Genomic DNA, 26,659 nt, shown 5'->3' on the forward strand with positions numbered 1-26,659 from the left:
GAGAGATGAGTTCCTGAAGATCTTGTGTAATTCAAAACTTGTGTAATTCAAGGCAGGTGTCCCCAGAGGAATAAATGTAAATTAGAATCTGTTGTATTTCATGCTCTGTGCATGTATTAACACTTGATTAGCATTTTTATATTGCCCCATTTTAAAATTCACATAATGTAAGATCACAAATGGAAACTCTTAGTGAGCACCCCTGTTATTGCAGGATCTGAGATAGGCAGTTACAGAAAGCAAACCAAACTAACATTACCACCACCAGCATCAACAGAAGCCTGCAATGGCACAACTCTGTGAGTTGTCTTCATTATCAGGATACAAACACTGAATATACTCATTAACTTCACCAAGATCATACAGCATAAGAATGGTGGAGTTGGCATTCACATGTAATCTGGCGTGACTCCAAATTCTGCTTTTCTGGTTCATTGACCCCTGTGGGAACCTCCCTCTCCGGGAGTGAGTCAGGGGAATTCCTCACAGTGTGCTCTCACCCGATGAGGGCATGTGCTGTGAAGGGGAAGAGGAAAAACACCACTGTCAGACCCACAGCCATGGAGACACTGTGAACAGAAATGTTCCAAGAGGGCAGATAGCCACAGTCTTTTGCCTTTGCTTTTCTGGACAGCAATTAGTGCTTCACCTTCTTGTGTGCTTTTCCATGTCTTTATTTGAAGCCTACTCCAGGTTCATATTTCATACTGCTGAGTGAAGGGGAGAAGGGAAGTTTAGTTCAGACCTGTTCTTTGGACTAAGCTGAGTGAGACACTTTGGAATAGTGAATAGTATTTGGAGCATTGGCCAGGGTTTTCTCCTGCTCTGCATCTTGTGTTGCCTAAAGAGGGGACTTGGGGAAAGGAAGAGCATGGAAGAGCTTGGGGGTCTCTACTCTGTGTCCCAGGCTTGGCAGTTTATGATTGCCAAGTCAGTTGTGCCCTCTAGAACGATTTGAGGAGGCTGGATCAGGAAGGCAGCACAGGCCAAACCTCTCACTTTTTTTTTTTTTTTGACAGGCAGAGTGGACAGTGAGAGAGAGAGACAGAGAGAAAGGTCTTCCTTTTGCCGTTGGTTCACCCTCCAATGGCCGCCGCGGTAGCGCGCTGCGGCCGGCGCACCGCGCTGATCCGATGGCAGGAGCCAGGTGCTTCTCCTGGTCTCCCATGGGGTGCAGGACCCAAGCACTTGGGCCATCCTCCACTGCACTCCCTGGCCACAGCAGAGAGCTGGCCTGGAAGAGGGGCAACCGGGACAGGATCGGTGCCCCGACCGGGACTAGAACCCGGTGTCTCACTTTCTACCATTTCTGAAACTCAGAACCTGATTAGAGTGGGTGGGTGGGCCTGTGTGGACTGAGTATGTGTGATCTACCCATCAGCCCATGGTAGTCACCAATGGTGTATTCCCTGATGTAAGTCAACTTTGAGATGACCAGTGGGGAAGATGTACAGGAAATGGGTGATTTGGGGCTATCAAATAGGGGCAGTCTGAAGAGCCTCATTCAGTCTGCAGTGATAAAACTTTTTTTCTAGGAACACCTAGAATCTTGTGATAACTCTGGGGTACAAAGAGCCTCCTCCTGGGGCCAAGCATCCCCACAATGCACTTGAACCCCCAAGCTGGGAATGAGGACAGGGATTCCTCTGGTAGAGAGCCAAAGAATATTTCACAGGTGAGAATATGGCATGAAATATTAATTTCAGTTGAATGGCAGTCAGTGGTAGTCGCGAAGCTTTTGTGCTCAGCCTCTGACCTGTGGTCTGGTTCAGCATCAACTCTGTAGTTTAATGTAAGTTCACGGTGGTGCCACAGGTTGGCGAGCATGTCTCCATGGGAGTCAAGTTGACAGAAACCTTCCCTTCTTGGCATGGACTCTGGGCTCTCAAGCCTAATGTATTCTAACCTAAAGCCCTTGAAGCTAATCAGCTACCTACTGTTTCATACCATCCAAAGTGAAAGTAAAATGGAAAAATTCCAGGTCCCCACCATGTCCTAGGTTCCATGTGGAGAGGAAAAACAAGAAAAGGAGTTACAGGTCAATCAGAGGTTGGAAATTAATGTAGTACAAAAGCTTCTGGCTGAGCTGGTGATACTGGTTTTTGTTAGTGTAAATTACCAAAGATAATTTCCCAACTGTGTCTATTTCCTGCAGCTGAGCCACATTTTGATGCAAGTCAGCTCCATGCCTTTTTCCTTACCACAAAACCCACAAATCACCCACTAACAATTAGTTATTTGCAAAAGATACTAGCCTGCAGGAGTCTGTTAGTAATTAAAAAGATCCTACAGCCTCTTGAATTAAATGACATAAATAAATGTGTATTCTCTTTGAAGAAATAAAGGATAAGCCATCAGGAGACATTATTATTTTTCAATATGGAAGTGTACAGAATGCTTAAAAGATAAATTGTGAGTGTGAAAAGAATTTGGTTGGGCTCATTGAGCACATCCGTTTCTAATACATCAGTTGCACATGTCTGCTTCAGAGAGTTTAGATCAATTGCATTCTCTTGGTGGAAATCAATGCTGAAGGATTGTATAAGCTAAGAGGAGGCGGGGAGGCTGTGATGGAGAGGGCAATGAGAAGGTGCCACAGATGTAAGTCTTGGCTGTGTCGCTGGTGTACTTTACAACTTGACCATATTCTTTTATGTCAGAGCGTCAGATTCCTCCTTGGGGCTATAAAAGGGTTGGGTTGATCATCTCTAAAGGTTTTGCTATTTTAAGATTCTGTGACTCAAGAGAAAGAAAAAGTGGCAAGAGAGGAACCAAGTGAACACAAGTATGGTGCTTAGTGTTCTGATTTCCAGCAGCAGCAGCCTTTAGGCCTCCCTACTGTTACTGCTTTCAGTGTCCTCCTACAATGTGTGTTCATTGAGAACCTGTGTGTACTAGGCAGCTCACAGTGGATTCCTGGCTTCGAAACAAATGGTACTGATGAGAGAACATTCACGTGTGTAATACCATTGTGTGCAGCAGATACACTGATCTGAAGAGTCAAGGGGCAGTTCCCATACATACAAACCATCAGCAACTCACCTGAACTCCACAAATCTGTTTTTCTATCCAAGAGATTTCTCTGACACCTTAGTAACTTTCTCAATATGCATGCAAGGAAGCCTGCTCCTGGGGCAGCCTCAGCCAGGGAGGGATGGGAATCAGTGGATAAACACCTTCCATTTCTTGTTACTTGCTGGGGAAGTTATGGTGAGAATTCCCCACAGGTATTAGAGGATCTCCAGCATAATGGAACTCTAGTTTTCCTCCGTGGTAAGCAACTGAAGAATCCACTTTTGGCTTTTCTCTTTTTGCTGTTTATGTGCCACTCGTTTTTCCTTCCTGAAAGCACTTCCTGAACAAACTATCAGATCCAAATACTTGTTGTAGATTTGTAGTTGACTAAAAGAAATAACCCAAACCTCACATTAGATTAGGGAAGCTTGACACAAAAATGATGCCTTCTACATCATGTGCCATTTAGAATGAGAAAGGCAGCCAGCACACGTCCTCCTGACATTTCTTTATTGATAAAAGCCCTATATCTGACTAATTCGCACAGGACAATTAAAAACTGAACCTTGACCTAATTTGAAAAGCAGTCTGAAGAAGTAAGTACCAAATCAATTTAATATCTATCATTTCCTTTTTGCTCTGTACATCTAGGTCTTAAATTTATGAAATGAGAATTATATAACTGTAACAGGAACTAGTATTTTCTGCCCAATACTATGTGAGAATTATTCAGCATTCACCAACCCTTGTGGGGTCAGGAAAACAAGAGCACTTTATCTGCAGAAATAGCACATAAAGTGTCTGTACCACACTGAGTATGAAGCTCCTTAGGAAGAATGAGTCATGTTTATATTTTGAGCCAATAAGAAGGTAGATATTGTGAAGGTACAAATTATCCCTGCTGATAGGGCATGAGTTAATTATGTTAATGTTAATTTAGCATCACACTGAAAGATCAATGCAGAGTTCGTGTGTGGCAGCCAGTCTCCCAAAATGGGCTGCAATGATTCCTGCCTCCTGGTATTTATGGCCTTTGACAGTCTGCTTCCTTTGAATGTGAGCTGGTCCTACAGACTTGGCTCTAGCAAATACAATGTGGCAAAATCAATGGGATGTTACTTCCATGATTATGTTTCAGAACAACTTCCATCTTGCTTGCACTCTCTTTCTCGATGGCATTCTCTCACTGGCTCTTTTCACGTGCTTGTCTTCGTGGAGAGGGCTGCCTGAAGGAACCTGAGTACGGCATTCAGCCCAAAGCAACGTGAGACTTAATCCTGCCAATAAGCCCAGGAGTGAGCTTGGAAATGCATTCGTTTCTAGTTGACTCTTCACGTGAGACTGCAGCCCCAGTTGACACTTTGATGTCAATCTTTTGAGATACCCTGAGACATAGGTACTAACTAAATTGTGCCCAAGTTTCTGACTGTGAGATAAAAATGTTGTTTAAGCTATTATTTTTAAAAGATTTTATTTATTTATTTGAAAGGCAGAGCAGCAGAGAGGCAGGGTGGGGGGTGGGGGTCTTCCATCCACTGGTTCATTCCCCAGATGTCCGCAATGGCCAGAGCTGTGCTGATCTGAAGCCAGTAGCCAGGAGCCTGCTCTGGGTCTCCCACATGGGTGCAGGGGCCCAAGGACTTGGGCCATCTTCTGCTTTCCCAGGCCATAGCAGAGAGCTGGATCAGAAGTGGAGCAGCCCAGACTCGAACTGGCACCCATATGGGATGCTGGCACTGCAGGTGGTGGCTTTACCCACTATACCACAGTGCCAGCCCCAGAGCCATTATGTTTTGGGGGTAATCTGTTATATAGCAGTAGGTATCTAATATATTATATCTTTGGCAGACCAGAGGAGAGGGAGAAAGATAAGTTACTTACTTTGGGCTTTGTGAATTCAGAATTTGGCAAGATTGGATGATTTATGTGTATATTTTTTAAGAGGAAAGTTCAGTTTAAAAATAATAGGCAGAGTACCAGGGAGGATAGCTAATCAGGGTAGGAAAACAAGAACCATAACATACTCATTTTTAATCTGTCCCAGGAGGTCTATGCTTGAACATGTATAAAATAGCTACTCAAAATCAGTTCACCTATACTTGAGTTGAGGGATTAGCGAACTACTACTGCCTATGAGTTAAATTTTCCCCGTGGCCTTGTTTTGTAAATAAAGTTGATTTAGAACAAAGCCACACCCAACCCCTTATATATTCTCTATGGCTCTCTAGTGTACTTAAAATGGCAGAGTTGAATAGTTGCAACAGATATATTACAGCCCAGAAAACCTACAATGCTTGCCATCTAGCTCTTTACAGGAAAAAAAATTATGAACTCCTGTTCTAATAATACATAATTCAAGCTAACCACTGTACCCAACATAGTCTGAATCAATATGTTTCCTCTATGTTTTGGTCAACATAGAGAATAAAAGTGGGTACTTCATACTTCAAAACATTCCATTGTAAACATGTATTGTGGAATCACTTAAAAACCAGGGTATTTCACAAGGTTCATGGGAAAACAGATTTAGAAATTTTGGTATAGAAAAGTTTTGAAATTCTACATATTGAGGGGGTCTTCAAAAAGGTCATAGAAATGCATACTGTGAAAAAATACATGAATTTCAAAATTTTGTAAAATTTTATTAGAGGAGCCAGCAATATGGCATACTGAGTAAAGCTACCACCTGCAGTGCCGGTATCCCATATGGGTGCTGGTTTGAGTCTGGCTGCTCCTCTTCCGATCCAGCTCTCTGCTATGGCCTGGGAAAGCAGCAGAAGATGGCCCAAGTCCTTGGGCCCCTGTACCCCTGTGGGAGACCCAAAGAAGCTCCTGGCTTCGCATTGGTGCAGCTTTGACCGTTGCAGCCAATTGGGGAGTGAACCAGCGGATGGAAGACCTCTCTCTCTCTCTCTGCCTCTCCTTCTCTCTCTGTGTAATTCTGACTTTCAAATAAATAAAATAAAAATCTTTTTAAAAAATTTTATTTGAAAGAGAGCTTGCATCTGCTGGTTCATTCTCCAAATATTTTCAATTGCTAAGGCTGGTCCCAGTCCAAAGCCAGGAGCTGGGAACTCAATCTGGGTCTCCAAGGTGAGCGGCAGGGACCCAAGTACTTGAACCATCATTGCTGTTCCCAAGATGCATATTAGCAGGAAGTTGGAATTGTGAGCAGAGCCAGGACTTGAACCCAGGCACTCTGATATGGGATTTAGGTGTTCCAATCAGCATTGTAGATGCTAGAGCAAGCACCTACCCCGCAACAGTTTTTTTTTATACCCAAAGTTTTCTTTTAATTCCATTTTTTTATATGAATCTTTTGAAGTACCCCCATAAATACATTCTCATCGTGACTTCTTGTTGCTGTTGCAGACACAGGTTTAGGATCTCAAAGTGAATTGCACCTATTCAGCAGTCAGTCAAGAAATCATTGTAGACTATTTCCCTTGTGGGAGATGATGAGAGGCACACAGTTAATGATTGTTCTTGCTCTTGGCTCACCTGTTTTCTAGAGGTAAAGAAAGACAAGAAAATAGATGGCAGCTGTGCAATCTGTCATTGCTGGGCTGGGGTGAGAAAACTCATAAGCACTGGGCGTTGACCTTTGAGGGTTCAAATCCAGCCTTGCCTCATTTTTTTTAAAGATTTATTTTATTTATTTGAAAGACAGAGTTACAGAGAGAGGTAGAGACAGAGAGGGGTCTTCCATCCGCTGGTTCACTCCCCAGATGGCTGCAACGGCCGGAGCTGTGCCAATCTGAAGCCAGGAGTCAGGAGCTTCTTCCGGGTCTCCCATGTGGGTGCAGGGGCCCAAGGACTTGGGCCATCTTCTACTGTTTTCCCAGGCCATAGCAGAGAGCTGGACTGGAAGAGGAGCAGCTGGGACTAGAACCAGCACCACATGGGATACCAGTGCTTCAGACCAGGGCTTTCACCCGCTGCGCCACAGCATCAGCTCCCAGTCTTGACGCTTTCTAGCTGTACAGTTTGGACAAGATACATAATGATTCTGTACTCCAGATTCCTCAACTGAGCAATGGGATTGATAATGTTGTTTACCTTGTAGGTTTCCCCTAAGGATTGAGACATATGTGAAATAACAGGCAGGCTTTCTTATGAACTGGGCCTGGTATATCAGTGCTCAAATGGTAGCTCTCGTTATCATGGTAGAAATGACCTCTTCTACCTCGGTCGTGCCTTTAGAGCTGACGTCTTGAGTACTAAAAATTAGTTAGATTAATTAATAGTGTCATCCTACCTAGGATTTCATTAAAGTTAAGTATTGGAGTAAATCTCACCTGACTTCTTCCTGGGCTGAAGTACTTAAGAACTTTGGGAGTAACTGCTGTTATCTTAAAGTGGATGCCATCAGTGAGGGGCTAATTTTTTTCCTATTCTTGTTTTTAAATTGCCTGTTGACCCCAAACAACTGAGGTTTTTCTTTACACCCCAAACTATTAATTTTTACAAAGCTGGACAAAATTATTCCTTTGGAAAGTTAGATAAACTATGTGAACTTTATATTCTCTCAAATGATATTTAGGGATTCATTTATGCCCTTTCAATTCATAATTGAATTTGATATTTGCAATAAAATTTCATTTTGGTTATGACTCAGGGTGGTAATATTGAAGGCATTCTGTTAATGAGTAACATTATGAAAATACTTGGTTGGTATAATTTTGCCCAATTTTCCCTACTGTTATGAAGCACATTGTCATCATGAATAATCAATGTTTTGTATGTTGCATAGGGTACCTTAATCTTTAAATATCTTAATAGTCAACTCATTCTATGTGTGCATATTCTATTGCTATATTGTGCAAACACTCATGTCAGAGAGCTTGAGAGATTTTCCCAGTATGAAACAACCAGTTAAAAGCATATCCAGACCTGGGACTAGATTCTTGGTTCAGTCTTATTTCCACTGTGATACTAATATAATCATTCCTGATTTACCACCCAGAATATTTTTTATTTAATAAAAATGAATATTAAGATAAAAAGGTTTTCAGAATGGGTCATACAACCCTGTTGTATGCTATATGTAAGAAATATATCCAAAAAATATTTGGAAAATTTGTGAATGAAATACATACCAGGGAAATATAAACACAAAAAAGCATGAATGGATATATTAGCATCACATAATTTAGAATTTATGATAAAGATCATAACATGAAAAGAAGAGTATATTATGTAAGGAGTGTAATTCTTTGAAGATAATATTTATAAATACCTATTACCAAATAATATAGCATACACTTTAATATGTGTGTGTCTGTGTATTGCTCATATGAGTTAAAACATAAGGTATATGTTTTTTTCTGTGCCTGGCTTATTTCACTTAGCATAATGGTCTCCAGTTCCATCCATTTTTTTTTGCAAATGTTAGGATTTCATTCTCTTTATGGATGACTGATATACCACATTTTCTTTATCCATTCATTCATTATTAGACATTTAGAAAACCAAAAGTTTCCATCAAGAGACTACTAAAACTATGGGGCTGAATTTGTGGTGTAGTGGGTAAAGCTGCTGCGTGTGATGCCAGCATCCCATATGGATGCCGATTCGTGTCCTGGCTACTCCACTTCCAATCAGCTTCCTGCTAATGGCCTGGGAAAAGTATAGAAAGATGGCCCAGATGTTTGGGCCCCTGCCACCCACATGGGAGACCCAGATGTAGCTCCTGGCTTTGGTCTGGCCATTGCAGCCACCTGTGGAGTGAACCAGTAGATGGACGATCTCTCTATATCTATATATCTATATCTATAGATATAGATATGGATAGTCACTAAATCTCTCTGTATATATAGAGTCACTAACTCTTTCAAAGCAAGTAATTTTTTAAAAAAGGAGTCTATTAGAACCAGTAAGCGAAGCCAGCAAAGTTGCAAGATACAAAATCAGTATTTTTACATACAATGATCTATCTCACTGGGAAAGAAATTATACACAATAGCTATGAAAAAAAGGCCAACTAAATATTGGAGCATAGCAGGTTAAGCCCCTGCCTATGACACTAGTGTCCCATATGGGCACCAGTTCCAGTTGCGACTGCTCCAATTCTGATCCAGCTCTCTGCTAATGTTTCTGGGAAAGCAGCAGAAGATGGCTCAAGTTTTGGGCCCCACACCCAAAGGCTTAGGTCCCCTGAACCATGTGGGAGACCCAGATGAAGCCCCTGGTTCTTGGCTTAGGCCTGACCCAGTTGGCCACTGTGGCCATTTGGGTAGTGAACCAGGGGCTGGAATATTGCTCTCTCTCTTTCTCTCTCTCTAACTCTGCCTTTCAAATAAATAAATTGAAAAAAAAAAAAAACCCTAAATATCTTAGGATAAATTTAACAAAGTATGTGAAAGATTTCTACAATGAAAATTACAAACCAGTAATGAAAGAAATTGAAGAAACAGTAAAGAAATGGAATGATCTCCCATGTTCATGTATTGGAAGAATTAATGTTATCAATTTGTCCATAGTACTCAATGTGAACCCCATCAATTAAAATACCAACAACGTTTTTCATACAATTAGGAAAAACAATCCTAAAATTCATATGGAAACACAAAAGACCCCTAATAGGCAAAGCAATCTTGCACAGTAAAACAAAGCCAGAGGCAACACAATATTAGATTTCAAGACACACTATAGGGTAGTTGTATCCAGACGGCACACCGGGTTCTAGTCCCGGTCGGGGCACCGATCCTGTCCCGGTTGCCCCTCTTCCAGGCCAGCTCTCTGCTGTGGCCAGGGAGTGCAGTGGAGGATGGCCCAAGCCCTTGGGTCCTGCACCCCATGGGAGACCAGGATAAACACCTGGCTCCTGCCATCGGATCAGCGCGGTGCGCCGGCCGCAGCGCGCTACCGCGGCGGCCATTGGAGGGTGAACCAATGGCAAAAGGAAGACCTTTCTCTCTGTCTCTGTCTCTCACTGTCCACTCTGCCTGTCAAAAATAAAAAAAAAAAAAAATAGACATGCAGACAAATGGAATAGAATAGAAACCCTAGAAATCAGGCATCTACAACCAACTTATTTTTGATAAAGTGTTTGCTAAAAACACTGAAGAAAGGACAATCTCTTCAATAGATGGTGCTGGGAAAATTGGATTTTTCCACATGTAGAATTTAGAAACAATATGCTTACCTTTCGTCGTGTACAAAAATCAAGTCAAAATTGGATTAAAGATATAAATGTAAGGCCTGACACTGTGAAACTGTATGGGAAAACATAGGGGAAACATTCCAAGACTCTGGGATAGGCAATGTTTTCTGGACAAGACCCAAAAGAAACAGGCAATTAAAGCAAAAATAGAGAAATGGAATTTTTATCACATTTGAAACTTCTGCACAGCAGAGGAAATGCTCAACACAGTGAAGAGACAGCCAATAAAATGGTAGAAAATGTTTGCAAATGATGTACCTGATAAACTATTAATATCTGGAATATAGAAGGAACTAAAAAACATTCAGCGAAAACAACAGTAAAACTAAGAGTGCTTTATTTAATGGAGCGTTAAGCCTTTGACTATAATGTAAATTAAAAATATATTATCTCTAGGCGGTGCTGTGGCACAGCGGGTTAATGCCCTGGCTTGAAGTGCCAGCATCCCATATGGGCGCCAGTTGGAGACCAGGCTGCTCCACATCCCATCCAGCTCTCTGCTATGGCCTGGGAAAGCCACAGAAGATGGCCCAAATCCTTGGGCCCCTGTACCCACGTGGGAGACCCGGAAGAGGCTCCTGGCTCCTGGCTTCGGATTGGCTCAGCTTTGGCTGTTGCAGTCAATTGGGGAGTGAACCAGTAGATGGAAGACCACCCCCTCCCTCTCTCTGTATAACTCTGACTTTCAAATAAATAAATCTTTAAAAAAATCATCCACTCTGAAAGTGAGATAATGAACTTCAGGGTATCAGTGTGAGATGAATAGTCACATAAAAAGGAAATATGTACTGTCGAATTACTTTAGAAATATTATCTCAAAAATAATAAAATGTGACAAATATATTAAAAGAGAAATGGGCATAGGATATGAATAGATATTTTTCAAAAGAAGAAATTCAAATGGTCAAGCAACAGTGAAAAAATAGCATTTCTAACCATCAGGGAAATACAAATAAAAAACACAATGTAGTATCATCTCACTCCAGTTTAGAATTGCTATTATCAGAAAGACAAAAATAGCACATGCTAATGAGATTGTGGAGGAAAGGGAAGCCTAATACAAATGCTGATGAGGTTGTAGAGTAAAGAGAAGTGCAGCCATTATGGAAATTCCTCAAAGAACTAACAATAGATGGATGAGAAGGCCAAGGTATTCCATTTCTGAGGTATATCCTAATGAAATTAAGTCAGAATATGAAAGAGATACCTGCACTCAGATGTCTGGTTTAGTAGTAATCACAGTGGTAAAGTACAGAATCAATCCAGATATAGTCTAATTCTTTCAGTAATAATTTTCCTAATGTTTTAGATCTAATAACTATTGGAATATTTGCTTAATCAGATTGCTTCCAATGATACCTCATTCCCAGGGGTTTATGCCCATGGAAAGATTTTGGATCAGATGGCCTCCTGGACTCTTCTTCGTTCCTTGATTTGTTTGTACTTATTGATAACAGATTTTTGTGCCACTCACTGTTAAGATGATTTGTGCCATGCCTGAATGCTGCAGATGATCAAAGACTGACTATATTCCCTCCCTGACAGTCATCTGGGGATTTATTATGAATTCAATATTTGCTTTGCATGTTCTCACTAATTCTCCAATGATGATTGAGATTATTTAGAGTAATTTGTGAAGGCTACGTGATAGAATAGCAATTATAGAAATTCAGAGCTGAGACATTTTCCAGATCAACTATAATGGAATTTCCTCCTTTTTCTAAGAAGGAAAGGAAAAGAAGATTGTGTATGGCTGCCTGCTATAAACTGTGCTGACTCCAGGTATTCCCAAAACATAATTAGACATGGAGGTGGAGGGGCTACTGAGGAGATTTATTTTGATTAGCAGGCTCCAACAGCTAAGCCCTAAAAAGATAAGTTGAGTCAGTCACAACTCATTACAAATTAATAAAACCAATATTCAAGATAGATTGGTTAAATTGACTGGAATTTCCATTGCAGAAGGGAAAAAAAAAAACATGGAAGAAGTTTCTGAACATTGGCACAAGAGCAGTAATATGTGATTAGTGGTGTCCTCAGAGGCAGGATATAGATTAGGAAGTAGAAAATGCTGGTGATGGGTACTGGTCATTTTTCCTGTTGCACTTGGGTTGCTGGTATGCTACTGACCCACATCTGAGTACCAACAGAGTTGGCTGCCAGTGTGTGTGGGAACTATATGATTTATTTGGAAGACTGCTCACTTGCTACCCACCCATAATCCTTAATATTTTTTGTCCGGTGTCTCTCCCTCTTTAAGGCCTTATTCTCTAAGAGAAATGCCGAAGGAGGGAGAATTATTCAGCAAATGATTCTGAGGTCTGAGAATCACTATAAAATCTCAATGAATCTCATAGAATCAAGGAGATCCATGTGTAAAAGCTATGAGGTCTTCAGGATACAACAGTATAAAACTATGATCTCTGTTCTAGAGGACATTGAATAGATGATAAACAAGCAATTATTATACAATGCAAGAATTGGAAAAGCAGCAGGAAGTACAGGTGGTAGAGAAGCAGAGAGGAAAGGAATCCATCTGACTTTAGCATGTAGAAAGTTTGAGGTATCAAAGAGAATATGTTCAGTAAGCTGAGACTTGTAGTAAGAGCAAATGAAAGATCTAAATAACATAATTACTGGGGAAGAACTAATTGATATTTTCTCAACTCTAAATAAAGATATCTTCTTTGCAAATACAACTAAAATTTATTTTTGAGAATAAATGAATTTCTCTACATCTTTGAATCAGAGAAAATATGAACTGAAATTGCAGTGTCTAAAAATAGTAATAAAACAATTTCTATCATAATTTACTAGGCCTACCTAGAGCAGTCGCAGAATAGTATTTACATTTAACACTTGTATCAGTAATCAATAAAATGGAATACAGGTGAAGAAGTTAATAAAGATATAGAATTAGGTAGAAAAAGGGAAATTATTTGTAACACAATGAAGATTAGCTTTTAAAATAAACTGTCTACACAAATCAAAAATACAACTAAACAAAATGAGAAATGCAAATGAGAAAGTACATAAAATTAAAAGACTCAGAAGTTACTTTGTGTAACTTACACATAGATGTTTGAAAACCTGGATGAAATGGACAGTTTTGCTTAAAAAAAATGTGATTTACTAAAACTGATGCCAGGGGAAAATGTGACCAGAGGGTTAAGCCATGCCTGTGACATTAGCATCCCATATGGGCACCAGTTTGAGTCCTGGCTGCTCCACTTCGAGTCCAGCTCCCTGCTAATGCATCCGGGAGAGCAGAGAAGATGGTCCAAGTACTTGGACCCCTGCGCCTACATGGGAGACCCAGATGGAATTCCAGGCTCCTGGCTTCTGCATGACACAGCCCCGTATGTACATTATGACCATTTTGGGAGTGAACCAGAGGATGGAGGCTCTGTCTCTGTCTCTTCCTCACTGTCTCTAACCCTGCCTTTCAAATAAATAAATCTAAAAAAAAAATCCCCAATGCCAGAAAAGATTTTTTTTTTTAAGTTAAGTGGACCATTTCCCTAAAAGTAACAAACATTTCTTCAAGGGCTATGTTTTCTAGCATATAACCATGTGATTTTCTTTCTTAGATAAATTAATATGAAGTATTTTAGTAATAGATATTCCTATAGTAAATTATTGCACTCTTGAATAGATTCCACTTGGTCATAACTTACTGTTTGTCAGTGTCTTGCTAAATTTCTTGCTACATTGCCTTTTTGCATCCTTTTTCCTAAGTGAGACTTCTATGAAGTTATCTATATGTGTGTAATTTTTTTTTTTTTTGGAATTTTGGTATTGTTATCTTGATGATTTAAAACTTCTTCATATACTAGGTTCTGGGAACATACAAAATGGTTTAGGTTTATGTTTTCTTTCAAGGTATAATAGAAGTCCTCTATGAACCCATCTGGACCTGAAATCTAATACAAAAAAATTACATGATCATCAGTTGACATGCAAAATAGATAGTCCTAAAAGTCAACCTAAATTTTTTATAAAATATTGCAATAGTACTAAGTAACCAAAAATATGTACAAAAACTAGAGCTATGTTTAATGGAGAAGTCCTCATAAATTACAAGTAGTACCAGGAATAAGACAGGGATGCCCACATTACCATTAGCATGTAACACTGCACTCAAGGTAGACATTAAGGCAATTAGTCAAAATAACTGGAGGTCTAAAAATTAGAAGCTGGTGACGTTATGAGCACTTGTGAATGATATGATGCTCTACACAGAAAAGTCATGGAAACAACTAAAAAATCTGTCTCAACAGAATTCGGTAAAGTAGTAAAATACAAATTTATGTAGAAATCAATAATTTTCATGCAAAATATGAAAAATAACTTATTCATAACAGCAACAGTAAAAGAACAAACTGAGTTAAAAATGTGTAAGAAAAGAAAAGAGGATTGAACAAATGAAAAGATGATTCATGTTCTCACTTAGGGAAATTTAATATATAAATTTTATTCCTTTTATAGATTATATTATTATTCCTTTTATAGATTAATATGTTCCTGATAAATACATGAAATGTTTATTTGTTGCAAAAGATACAAGCTTAGGAACTGGGCTGTAGACCATGTGGCCAAGGAAGAGGTTTTTTTTTTTTTGACAGAGTTAGACAGTGAGAGAGAGAGACAGAGAGAAAGGTCTTCCTTCCATTGGTTCACCCCCCAAATGGCTGCGCCGATCTGAAGCCAGGAGCCAGTTAACAAACTAAGCCAAGAGAAAAGTAATTCCAGGAAGTAGATAACTTTATTGTAACAATTTAAATGCAGAAAAGATTTGTCAGTCTCATCCACAAGGTCATAGAAGAAATCAAAAGGGAAATCAAAAGATTTCTGGAAATGAGGATAACGATATAACATATCAAAACTTATGGGATATAGCAAAAGAAGTGTTAAGAGGGAAGTTTGTAGCAATTGGTGTCTCTATCAAAAAATTGAAAAGGCCCCAAATAAATGAGCTATCAACGCATCTCAAGGACCTAGAAAAACAACAACAAACCAAACCTAAAATTAGGAGGAAGAAATAAAGCATTAAAATTAAAGAATAAACAAAACTGAAACAAAAAAAAGATCAGTGAGTGAAGACTTGTTTTTTTGAAAAACAAAATTGATATACCATTGGCCCAACTAACCTCCCCCCCCAATAAAAAGAGAGAGAAGACCCAAATCAATAAAATCAGAGATGAGATAGGGAATGTAACAATGGATACCACAGAAATAAAAAGAATCATCAAGGGGACTGGTGCTGTGGCGTGGTAGGCTGAGCTTCCATAAGCGACGCCAGCATCCCATATGGGTGCCAGTTCATGTCCTGGATACTCCTCTTCCAATCCAGCTGTCTGTGGCCTGGGAAAGCACTGAAAAATGGCCCAACTTCTTGGGCCTCTGCAACAATTTGTGGTGCCTAAAGGAGGCTCCTGGCTCTTGGCTTTGTATTGTCTCACCTCCGGCCATTGCAACCATTTGGGGAGTGAACCAGCAGATGGAAGACTTTTCTCTCTGTTTCTCCCTCTCTCTGTAACTCTACTCCAAAGAAATAAGTAAAATCCTTAAAAAAATCATCAAGGATTATTTCAAGAGCTATTTACCAATAAATCAGAAAATGTAGAATTGGACAGATTGCTGTACCCATACAATCTACCAAAATTGAGTCAAGAAGACATAGAAAACCTGAACAGACCAATAACCAAGGCAGAGATTGAATCAATAATAAAAACTCTCCCAACAAAAAAAGGCCCAGGACCAAATAGCTTCACTGCTAAATTCCACCAGACATTTAAAAAAGAGCTATGTCTACTTCTCCTCAAGATGTTCAAAACAATTGAAAGGCAGAGAATACTCCCAAACTCCTTCTAGGAATCCAGCATCAACTTAATTCCTAAACCAGAAAAATATAGAACAGAGAATGAGAGCTATAGTTATATATCCCTGAAGAACATAGACGCAAAAATCCTCAACAAAATACTACCTAAATGACTCCAACAACACATCAGAAAGGTCATTTTCCCAGACCAAGTGGGATTTATCCCTGGTATGCAGGGATTGTTCAACATTTGCAAATCAATCAATTTAATATACCACATTAACAAATTGAAGAACAAAAACCATATGATTATTTCAATAGATGCAGAGAAAGCATTTGATAAAATACAACATCCTTTCATGATGAAAACCTTAAGCAAATTGGGTATAGAACATTTATCAATACAATCAAGGCAATTTATGACAAACCCATAGCCAGTATCTTATTGAATGGGGAAGAGTAGGAAGCATTCCTACTAAGATCCACAACCAGACAGGGATGCCCACTCTCACCACTGCTATTCAATATAGTCCTGGAAGTTTTAGCTAGAGCTATTAGATAAGAAAAAGAAATCAAAGGGATACAAATTGGAAAGGAGGAAATCAAATTATCCCTATTTTCAAATGATATGATTCTATATACAAGTGAACTGAAAGACTCCACTTAGAGGCAATTGGAAGTCATAAAAGAGTTTGGTAAATTGGCAGGATATAAAATCAACATATAAATATTAATAGCCTTTGTATACACAGGCAATGCCACAATGCCAGGGCTGAGAAAAAACATCTAGGATCAACCACATTCACAATAGCTAAAAAAAATTAAATACATTGGAATAAATTTAACCAAGGAGGTCAAACCAAGGAGGTCAAACAAAGGAGGTCCCTATGATGAAAATTATAAAACATTAAAGAAATAAATAGAAGAAAACAAAAAAATGGAAAAATCTTTCATATTTGTGGATTAGGAGAATTAATATCATTAAAATGTCCATGCTACCAAAAGCAATTTACAAATTCAATATGATCCCAAGCAAAATACCAATGACATTCTTCTGAGATCTAGAAAAAAAAATGCTAAAATTCATATGGAAACACAACACACCCCAAATAGCTAAAGCAATCTTATACAACAAAAACAAAGCCAGAGGCATCATAATACAACGTTTTAAGCCACAATACAGGACAGTTATAATCAAAAGAGCCTGGTACTGGCAAAAAATATAGACTTACAGACCAATGGAATAGAAAAGAAACTCCAGAAATTAATCCATGCATCTACAACTAATCTTTTATGAATAAGCTAAAATCAATTCGTGGAGAAAGGATAATCTCTTCAATAAATGATGCTGGGAAAACTGGATGTCCATGTGCAGAAGTATAAAATAAGACTCTTACTTTCACCTTACCCAAAAACCCACTTAAAGTGGATCAAGGGCCTAAATCCATGACCTAATACTATCAAATTACTAGAGAACATCGGGGAAACTTTTTTTTATCAAAATTGATAAATGGGATTACATCAAGTTGAGAAGATTCTGCACTGCAAAGGAAACAGCCAAATGAAAAGGCAATTGACAGAAAGGGAGAAAATATTTGCAAACTATGCAATTGATAAAGGATTAATATCTAGAATCTATGAGGAGCTCAAGAAATTCAACAACAACAAAACAAACAATCCAGTCAAGAAATGGGCAAAGGACTTGAACGCACATTTTTCAAAAGAGGAAATTCAAATGGCCAATAGGCACATGAAAAAAATGCTCAGAGTCATTAGCTGTCAAGGAAATGCAACTCCAAACCACAATGAGGTTCCACCTCACCCCAGTGAGAATGACTCTCATACAGAAATCAACAAACAACAAATGCTGGAGAGGATGTGGGGAAAAGGTACCCTAATCCACTGTTGGTGGGAATGTAAACTACTACAGCCATGGTGGAAGACAGTGTGGAGATACCTCAGAAATCTGAAAATAGACCTACCATATATGACTGAGTCATCCGACTCCTGGGAATTTACACAAACAAAATGAACAAAACTGACTTTTGAAATGTGATTATTGTTTACAGCCCTTGTGTATACTCTTGAGGAACAGTGGCTTTTCTGCTTACTACTTGTTGAGTTCTTTATGCAGTGGAGAGTTAAGCTTGAGATTATAAACTGAAAGTATGTCATTGCAAAAATTAAAAAATAAGAAAGGAAGGTGAAGGAGGGTGGGGGCATTGGTGGGAGGGGAAGGGTAAGTTGAGAAGTATCATTATACTCTTAAATGTGTATATATGAAATACATGAAATCTGTTCACTTATAGATCTAAAAATTTTTTTTAAAGAATTTGAAGTTTATTAAACAAAGAATTTCCAGGAGCTGTATTTCAGTCAATACAGTGAAATTTTTATCTCTAGCCGAAACCTTGCATTAACTCTACACTCATATATCCAGTGTTTATTCAATAACTCTATCTTGATGTCTCATAGATGTCTACATTAAACTATTCTACATATAATATTTCTCATGGTCATGTTGGCTGGTAATTCCATCATTCTGGTTGCTATGCAAAAAAAAAAAATTAACCACCTTCATTGAAGTATCATTTATCAAACCACTAAGTCTCCATCTTGAATAAAAATCCCCCATTCAATCCATCTGGAAATCCTACTGGCTCTACTTCAATGTACAGAAATGGACTGTTTCTCATCTCTCAACCCTCAGGTATGGTCTTAGTCTCCATCATCTTTTATTTGGATAACTTCAATAGCCTCTTAACTGGCATCTCTGTTCCCTCCCATACTCTCCTAGAGTCTGTCATCAACAAGGCAACTGTAATAAGCTTTTAAAAACATAGATGATATCAGGTGGCTTTTCTGTTCAAGACCTTTCATGGCCCACATTTCACTGTATATAAGCTGGAATCTTTGCAATGATCAACAATGGCTTACATTTCCCATCCATCACAGTTACTTTGACCTCATGTACTAATTTTCCTTTCATTTATTATATAAGACACACTATTCTCATTGTTGATTTCCCATTAAAGTTTTTGCACTGACAGCTCATTTTTCCTGGAATGTACTTTCCTAGGTATTTATGTACCTTTCGCCTCATTCCATCAAGTCTTTGTGAAATATTTTCATCTCAGTGACTCCTATCATGACCACACTATTTAAAATTATATCCCTCTGTTTGTATCCTCAATTTCCTTTACACTTTCAACTCTTTTTCTTCCTCCTCCCATTATCTCATTCTAAGGCACCATACAATTTCATTATTATATAGATACTGTTTATTTTATGTCTCCCCTTGCTGGGATATAACTTAAGATGAGTATAAAGATCTTTATTTTGTTTTTCACTGTTAAATCCCAAGAGTACCTGGCAATAGTAGATGCTTCATAAACATTTATTGATGAATTTGTTGACCAAGAAAAGATTTTCCTGAACCCAATTTCAGTCAATAAATATGATACATTGAACATTCAATGGATTTCACAAAATGATCAACTTAACAAATTACTTTAAAACAAATTACAGGTTGGCAGCAATTAGTATTAGACGGAATGGCAGGGCTCTTAAGGCTGTGAGGAGCTAGGAATCCAGAAATTATTGATGTCACACCCTCCCACAGGCTCAGAGTCTCTTCTCATCTTGCTCTTGTTCTTTCTCTCTCAGGCTCCCTTCTCTGGAAAGCAGCCCAGCTTGTGCTCTAAGCTGACTCTTTTCTCTGCCTTTCCCTAGGCTCAGGGTCCCCATTTTGTGCCCCAGAACTCTCCAGCTAATTCAGCAGGAAGAAAGTGCAATGAAAAACTGAAAATAATTAACATGTTAATTAGGAATACAAAATTAAAGCCAAGCAATTAAACCTTTACAGAAAGATTCAATATCTGTTAAATTATTTTATCCAATGTAAGTCATTTTAAATCATATAAACAGGTGAGACAAATACATTCTTGGAAAATTTGTAAATATAGTATTGTAAATGTAAATAATTGAAACATTATTTTTGGTGAATTGATATTTCTGATGAACTGTTAGAGGTGGTATGAGGGTCTTCTGGTGCAGATGTCAGCAAGTTTTTTTCTGTAAAGCAGCATATAGTAGCTTTATTAGGTTTCGTGGGTCATATAGTCTGTCTCGACTCTTCAACTCTGCTTTTGTCATACAAAAACAGCCGTAGATGCAGGTAAATTAATAAGTGTAATTATATTCCAATAAAACATTATCTACAAAAATAGATTGTAGGCTGGATTTGGTTCATGGGCTATTGTTTGCTAAACCTTCTGTTGAAGACACTGGTACCCTTAAGGGAAGTTGAAGGAATTAGGCAACCTGTTCAACAATTGGTTTGGCTAAACTCAAGGGCTTTATTTACTCAGAGTGGCTTAAAATTCTAGATCTGTATTCAATTATCCTATCCTATTATGTAGGAGAGTTAACTCTTTCTGTTCCTCAAATTTTCATCTTAAAATAGCAAAAATTTAAAGTTATCTCAGAATGATGATGATAAATTGAGAAAATGTACATCATATGAGCAAAGTATAAGAATATGGATGGCCATTGCTATTGCCTTTTCTCCTAAGAAAGTGGTGCCTTTTTGATAGGATTACTGCCTCTGTGATGTCAGTTGATTCAGCTTTCCTTCTGTTGGCTGTGTAGAACCACCAAGGTGAAAGATACTGAAAACTGAGTGGACTGATTGACACTGCAAAGAACACAAAGCGCCTCTAGGGAAGAAACAACTGGATTTGGAAAGAAACATGGATGGAGGGAAAGAGGAGGAAACAGCCTGGAGTGAGTACTGGGGAGTGGTTCTTAGAAGTCTGAAAGAACTGGGACTGGAAGCAGCTCTAATGCATTGTTTCGTAGGCTCAGGAGGTATGCGCAGTTCATGGAGTGATGGGGAAGGAGGGAGAAGAGGATTCTAAGAACTGCTGGTCTGTGTTTTGGATGCAGTTCTCCTTCTGGAGTTTGAGGGGTAATATAACAAAGACTAAAACTAACATTTAATTTTCTAGTATAGGATTAGAATAAAACCATTTTATTGCCTGGCCAGGAGGCAGCCTCATTTTATAAGGGTTACATACATACAGCATTAAGCACAGAGCTTGACGCAGAATAAGAACTCAGAATGGTAAGTATGTAGTCTTTATTAAAGCGTTTATACCTGAAGAGAGAAAGCTCAGTAGACAGTAGACTCTTGAACTGAATTTATAAGACAGGTAATGTTTGCCAGGCAAGTAAGCAATATGACTAGGAGTTCGGACTTTGGAACTAGAAAGGCTGTGGTTTGATGCCTGGTTGAAGTACTTTTTGTATGATCATGGACAAGTTGTAGGGTTTTTGTGACCCAGTTTCCTATGGTAAGTATTATATTAAGGAGGATCAAATTCAGTAACATATATAAGGCACTGGGAAGAGAGATGAAATGGAATCAAGCTTATTTTGTTAATAAATGTTGATATGTATATAATGACCTTCACTGCTGAAGCCAGATGACATGTGAAAAAGAGTAGACCCATTATGAAGACATTTTTTTTTATTTTTTTTTTTTATTTATTTTTTATTTTCTACAGGCAGAGTGGACAGTGAGAGAGAGAGACAGAGAGAAAGGTCTTCCTTTTGCCGTTGGTTCACCCTCCAATGGCCGCCGCGGTAGGCGCGCTGCGGCCAGTGCACCGCGCTGATCCGATGGCAGGAGCCAGGTGCTTCTCCTGGTCTCCCATGGGGTGCAGGGCCCAAGCACTTGGGCCATCCTCCACTGCACTCCCTGGCCACAGCAGAGAGCTGGCCTGGAAGAGGGGCAACCGGGACAGGATCGGTGCCCCGACCGGGACTAGAACCCGGTGTGCCGGCGCCGCAAGGCAGAGGATTAGCCTAGTGAGCCGCGACGCCGGCCCCATTATGAAGACATTAATCACCATCAACCACTATTTATTTTGGGGCTGATTTTTTAACTTTAAGATCTTGCAGTTAAGACCTCTATAATCGGGACACAAATCTGTGAACCACATACGCACCTTGGCAGTGGAACCATAGAAATGAAACCATGAAATCTGGACAAAAGTGGCTCAAGAAGCAGGATAGCAACAGAACTCATGCTGTTCAGCTCCTTGGCCAAAACCAGAGAGTCAAGTTTGGAATCAGAGCCTTAGCCCGAGGACTGGCTCTTTTCCCCCATCCTAGTTTCCTAAGCAGTAACCAGAACTTTCTTGAGAAAGAGATAAATCAGAGGGAAAGACACACAAGTAGGAGAATGTGAGAATTTATCTCTTCATCACACAAGAGAGCAGGGGTAAATCTGCCAAACTCAAAGTACTCCCTAGAGAAGTAAATATTATTTCTGTATTTGGGTGCAAAGTCTTGCCCATTCTAAAGTATTGAAAAGTAGATTCAATGATGACACTCTGGTTTTCTGTTACTATTTTGCTGCCCCAAATATTGGATGTTTTAGCCTGCAGGTAATTTATGTTTCCTATAAATGCTCTAAAGCTTTGACAGTTTCACATCTTAAATAAATCTGTGTGGTCTCTTAAGTCATAGATGAGAGAAATCTCCAGGGAATGCTGCTGTGTTCGTCCTTGCCCTTTGCCTGCTCCTTGACTATCCCTAGCTTGTATCCACTGTAGGCCTTTTATTCTTGCAGTGTGTTTACTTAGAAAGCACTGCCTCTATCCACATGCAGATCTTTGATTTCTCACATCATTCAAGTCTTTGCTCAAATATCCCCTCCTCAGAGCGGTCTTCTGTGATCACCTAGCTAAATGAGGTCTGCTCACTTGTACCCAACGATCTACCACTCACTCTCTACTGCTGTGCTGTATTATTTTTCCCCTTTGTACTTACTAGTATTTTCTATTCTGGTGTATCTTTTTTTTTTTGTTTTCTTGCTATTCATGTCTCTTATTATAAGTTCTATGGGGACATGGGTTTTGTCTGTGTATTTACCACTATACCCTTAGTGCCTGAAACAGTACCTGGAACAGAATAGATGACCATACATATTCATGTGTGTTGAATGAATGAATGAATGACTACTAAAGTTGGAAGTCATTCACATTTGACTGAAAAGGAAATTTACTTAAAGAGGTTCAGTACTATGCCCAAAGTCAAGGAGTCATGGCTTACAGAGCTAGGACATGAATGCTTGTCATGTCTCTTCTACTTTATACCAAGTGACTGATAATACTGGGAGGATGTGGAAGGCAGTAATCATGAAAATGTTTTAAGAGCTGAAAATATAATAACAAGGTATTGACACATCTTTTGGGACAAAGTCTGGGAATGGAAGAAATTCCAAAGTGCAGCTGCAGAAGCTGGCTTCAAAACCCTCTAAGGACCAGTGGCCACCAAGAGTCAGAGAGTTTGTGCAAGAACCTGAAGTTTGGATTATTCTCATTAAGAATAGCAGACTTCACATGAGAATCTGATCAGTCATTGCCTTTCCAGTTCTATGGCAGGAAGTAAATCAGGATGGCTGAAACAAAATGAAGTAAGGCCCGTTTCAGGTGTCCTTGCCCGGAGAACAGGAGAGAGAGAAGCAGCTCACTGCTGTGAGGGTAATGGAGAACCTGGGCAGGCAGCCAGCTCTGTGCTCCACAGATGTTCCACACAACCCAGCTGGCTCCTATCTCACCTGGTGAGTTTTTATCTGGCTTCTTTTTATTTACAGAATGAAATGTCAAGATCTGAGATTTGCCCAAGTGAGGTATGACTTCCATCTTTAGAGAATTCCCCATATGTAGGTAGTCTCTGCTCAGTGTAGACATCACACCTGGCTTACTTGTTTCTATCCATACAGCTCTCACTCTCCTCCATCTTGGAGCACCATGAAAACCCAAGGTACTATGTTCATCAAGCCCAGATATTTCAGGATCCATCCTGCTTAGGGCACGGAGTCTAAATGTCAGTTTGCCAGACGTGGATGCCACTTTCCTTACTGTTCCTTACATGTGGGAGCTAAAATTTAAAAAAAAATTAAAGAAATGCTTGTTTGTATCAGTGTTGCTAAAAATACAGTTTTGTCAAATTTTGTTTTATCTTTGTCAAACGTTAAGAATGATATGCTACTATAGTTTTAAGTATCTGATTATTTTTAAAATTTATTGTGTATGAGTGAAATTAGTATCTTTTCATTTGATTATTGTTTGCATTCCTTGCCTATATGCCTGCTGAACTATGGTCTTTTTACCTTTTGCTTGTTGAACTCTTTATTTAGTGGAGCACTAAGCCATTGATTATAATGTAAATTAAAAATATGTTGTCTCAAAAATTAAAGAGGGGGAGACAGATGGAGAAAGGGAAATATATTTTTAGAATTGTATCTATGAAGTGCATTAAATCTGTTCTCTTAAGAAAATAACTGAAAAAAATAATTTTAAAAAGAAATACGGGGGAAAATAAAAGCAGTGTTCTTCCTCTGCACCAAGGACCCCACATCAGGATGACTCCTCCATTACTTACATCAAGAAATTCCCGATTCAGTTTCTGCTCAGGCAATCAAAGTTGTGGTTAGATGAGTGCCTTAGGAAGCGTGCTAAGTCAAGTTAGCTAAATAGGTGTGTTCTAAGTTAGTGTTTTAGATTGTGCGGCCATAACAAAATGCCATTGACTGGGTGGCTTCAGCAACAGAAACTTATTTTCCCCAGTTCTAGAAGCTGGAAGTGTGAGGTTAAGGTACCAGCATTGTCATGTTCTGGCTTGCATTGGCTACCCTCTTCTGCAGGTTCACGTGGCAGAGGGGAAGAGCAATCAGGTTTTCTGGTGCCTTTTTTTCCTTTAAACTTTTTTTAATATACAGAGGACAGATTTTATGCATTCCATAGGTACAGTTCCAAAAAGACAAGCACACTTCCCTCAACCCCTACTTCCCTACAATCCTCCCTCTCCCTCCCCACTCTTCATCAGTTTTTGCAAAACTGTAATTTTTTTTCTGGTGTCTTTTTTTTTTTAACTTTTATTTAGTAAATATAAATTTCCAAAGTACAGTTTATGGACTACAATGGCTTCCCCCCCATAAACTTCCCTCCCACTCACACCCCTCCCATCTCCCACTCCCTCTCCCTTTTCATTCACATCAAGATTCATTTTCAATTCTCTTTATATTCAGAAGATCAATTTAGTATATATTAAGTAAAGATTTCATCAGTTTGCATCCACACAGAACATAAAGTGTAAAATACTGTTTGCGTACTAGTTATAGCATTAATTCACATTGGACAACACATTAAGGACAGAGATTCCACATGAGGAGTAAGTACACAGTGACTCCTGTTGTTGACTTAACAATTTGACAATCTTGTTTATGGTGTCAGTAATCTCCCTAGGCTCTAATCATGAGTTGCCAAGGCTATGGAAGCCTTTTGAGTTCACCGAGTTTGATCTTATTCAGACAAGGTCATAGTCAAAGTGGAAGTTCTCTCCTCCCTTCAGAGAAAGGTACCTCCTTCTTTGATGGCCCCGTTCTTTCCACTGGGATCTCACTCGCAGAGATCTTTCATTTAAGTTTTTTTTTTTTCTTTTGCCAGAGTGTCTTGGCTTTCCATGCCTAAAATACTCTCATGGGCTTTTCAGCCAGATCAGAATGCCTTAAGGGCTGATTCTGAGGCCAGAGTGCTATTTAGGACATCTGCCATTCTATGAGTCTGCTGTGTATCCTGCTTCCCATGATGGATCATTCTCTCCCTTTTTGATTCTATCAGTTAGTATTAGCAGACACTAGTCTTGTTTGTGTGATCATTTTGACTCTTAGACCTATCAGTGTGATCAATTGTGAACTGAAGATGATCACTTGGGCTAGTGAGATGGCATTGGTACATGCCATCTTGATGGGATTGAAATGGAATCCCCTGGCACATTTCTCACTCCACCATTTGGGGCAAGTCCAATTGAGCATGTCCCAAACTATACATCTCCTCCCTCTCTTATTCCCACTCTTATATTTAACAGGGTTAACTTTTCAGTTAGATTTAAACACCTAAGAATAATTGTGTGTTAATTTTTTTCATTTATTAAACTTTTATTTAATATAAATTTCCAAAGTACAGCTTATGGATTACAATGGCTTCCCCCCTCCCATAACTTCCCTCCCACCCGCAACCCTCCCCTTTCCCGCTCCCTCTCCCCTTCCATTCACATCAAGATTCATTTTCAATTCTCTTTATATACAGAAGATCAGTTTAAATAAAGATTTCAACAGTTTGCCCCATATAGCAACACAAAGTGAAAAAAATACTGTTGGAGTACTAGTTATAGCATTAAATAACAGTGTACAGCACATTAAAGACAGAGATCCTACATAATATTTTTTAAAAATTAGTTAATTTTCTATGCCATTTCCAATTTAACACCAGGTATTTTTTTTTTTCATTTCCAATTATCTTTATATACAGAAGATCGATTCTGTATATAATTAGTAAAGATTTCATCAGTTTGCACCCACACAGAAACACAACTAATAGTATTAACTAGAACAAAAAAAAATACAAAAAGGGATAAAGTATTAACTGTACATCAATAGTCAGAACAAGGGCTGATCAAGTCACTGTTTCTCATAGTGTCCATTTCACTTCAACAGGTTTCCTTTTTGGTGCTTGGTTAGTTGTCACCAATCAGGGAGAACATAGGATATTTGTCCCTTTGGGACTGGCTTCTCTCAGCATGATGTT

At 39.0% G+C, this 26,659-nt stretch overlaps 2 protein-coding genes across 2 annotated transcripts in view; one reads left to right on the top strand and one right to left on the bottom strand.

Annotated features, from left to right (window-relative positions):
* Window positions 1–20,718, top strand: part of FANCB (FA complementation group B) — a 209,929-nt gene extending 189,211 nt beyond the window's left edge. Inside the window, exon 10 of the mRNA XM_062183516.1 lies at window positions 20,652–20,718. The gene's annotated coding sequence lies outside the window, so the exon portion shown is untranslated. The remainder of the gene's footprint in view (window positions 1–20,651) is intronic.
* GLRA2 (glycine receptor alpha 2) overlaps window positions 1–26,659 on the bottom strand; it is a 542,545-nt gene that overhangs the window by 49,847 nt on the left and 466,039 nt on the right. The gene's annotated exons all lie outside the window — the stretch shown is intronic.

This window comes from Lepus europaeus, chromosome X (assembly GCF_033115175.1).
Source record: "Lepus europaeus isolate LE1 chromosome X, mLepTim1.pri, whole genome shotgun sequence".
NCBI lineage: Eukaryota > Metazoa > Chordata > Mammalia > Lagomorpha > Leporidae > Lepus > Lepus europaeus.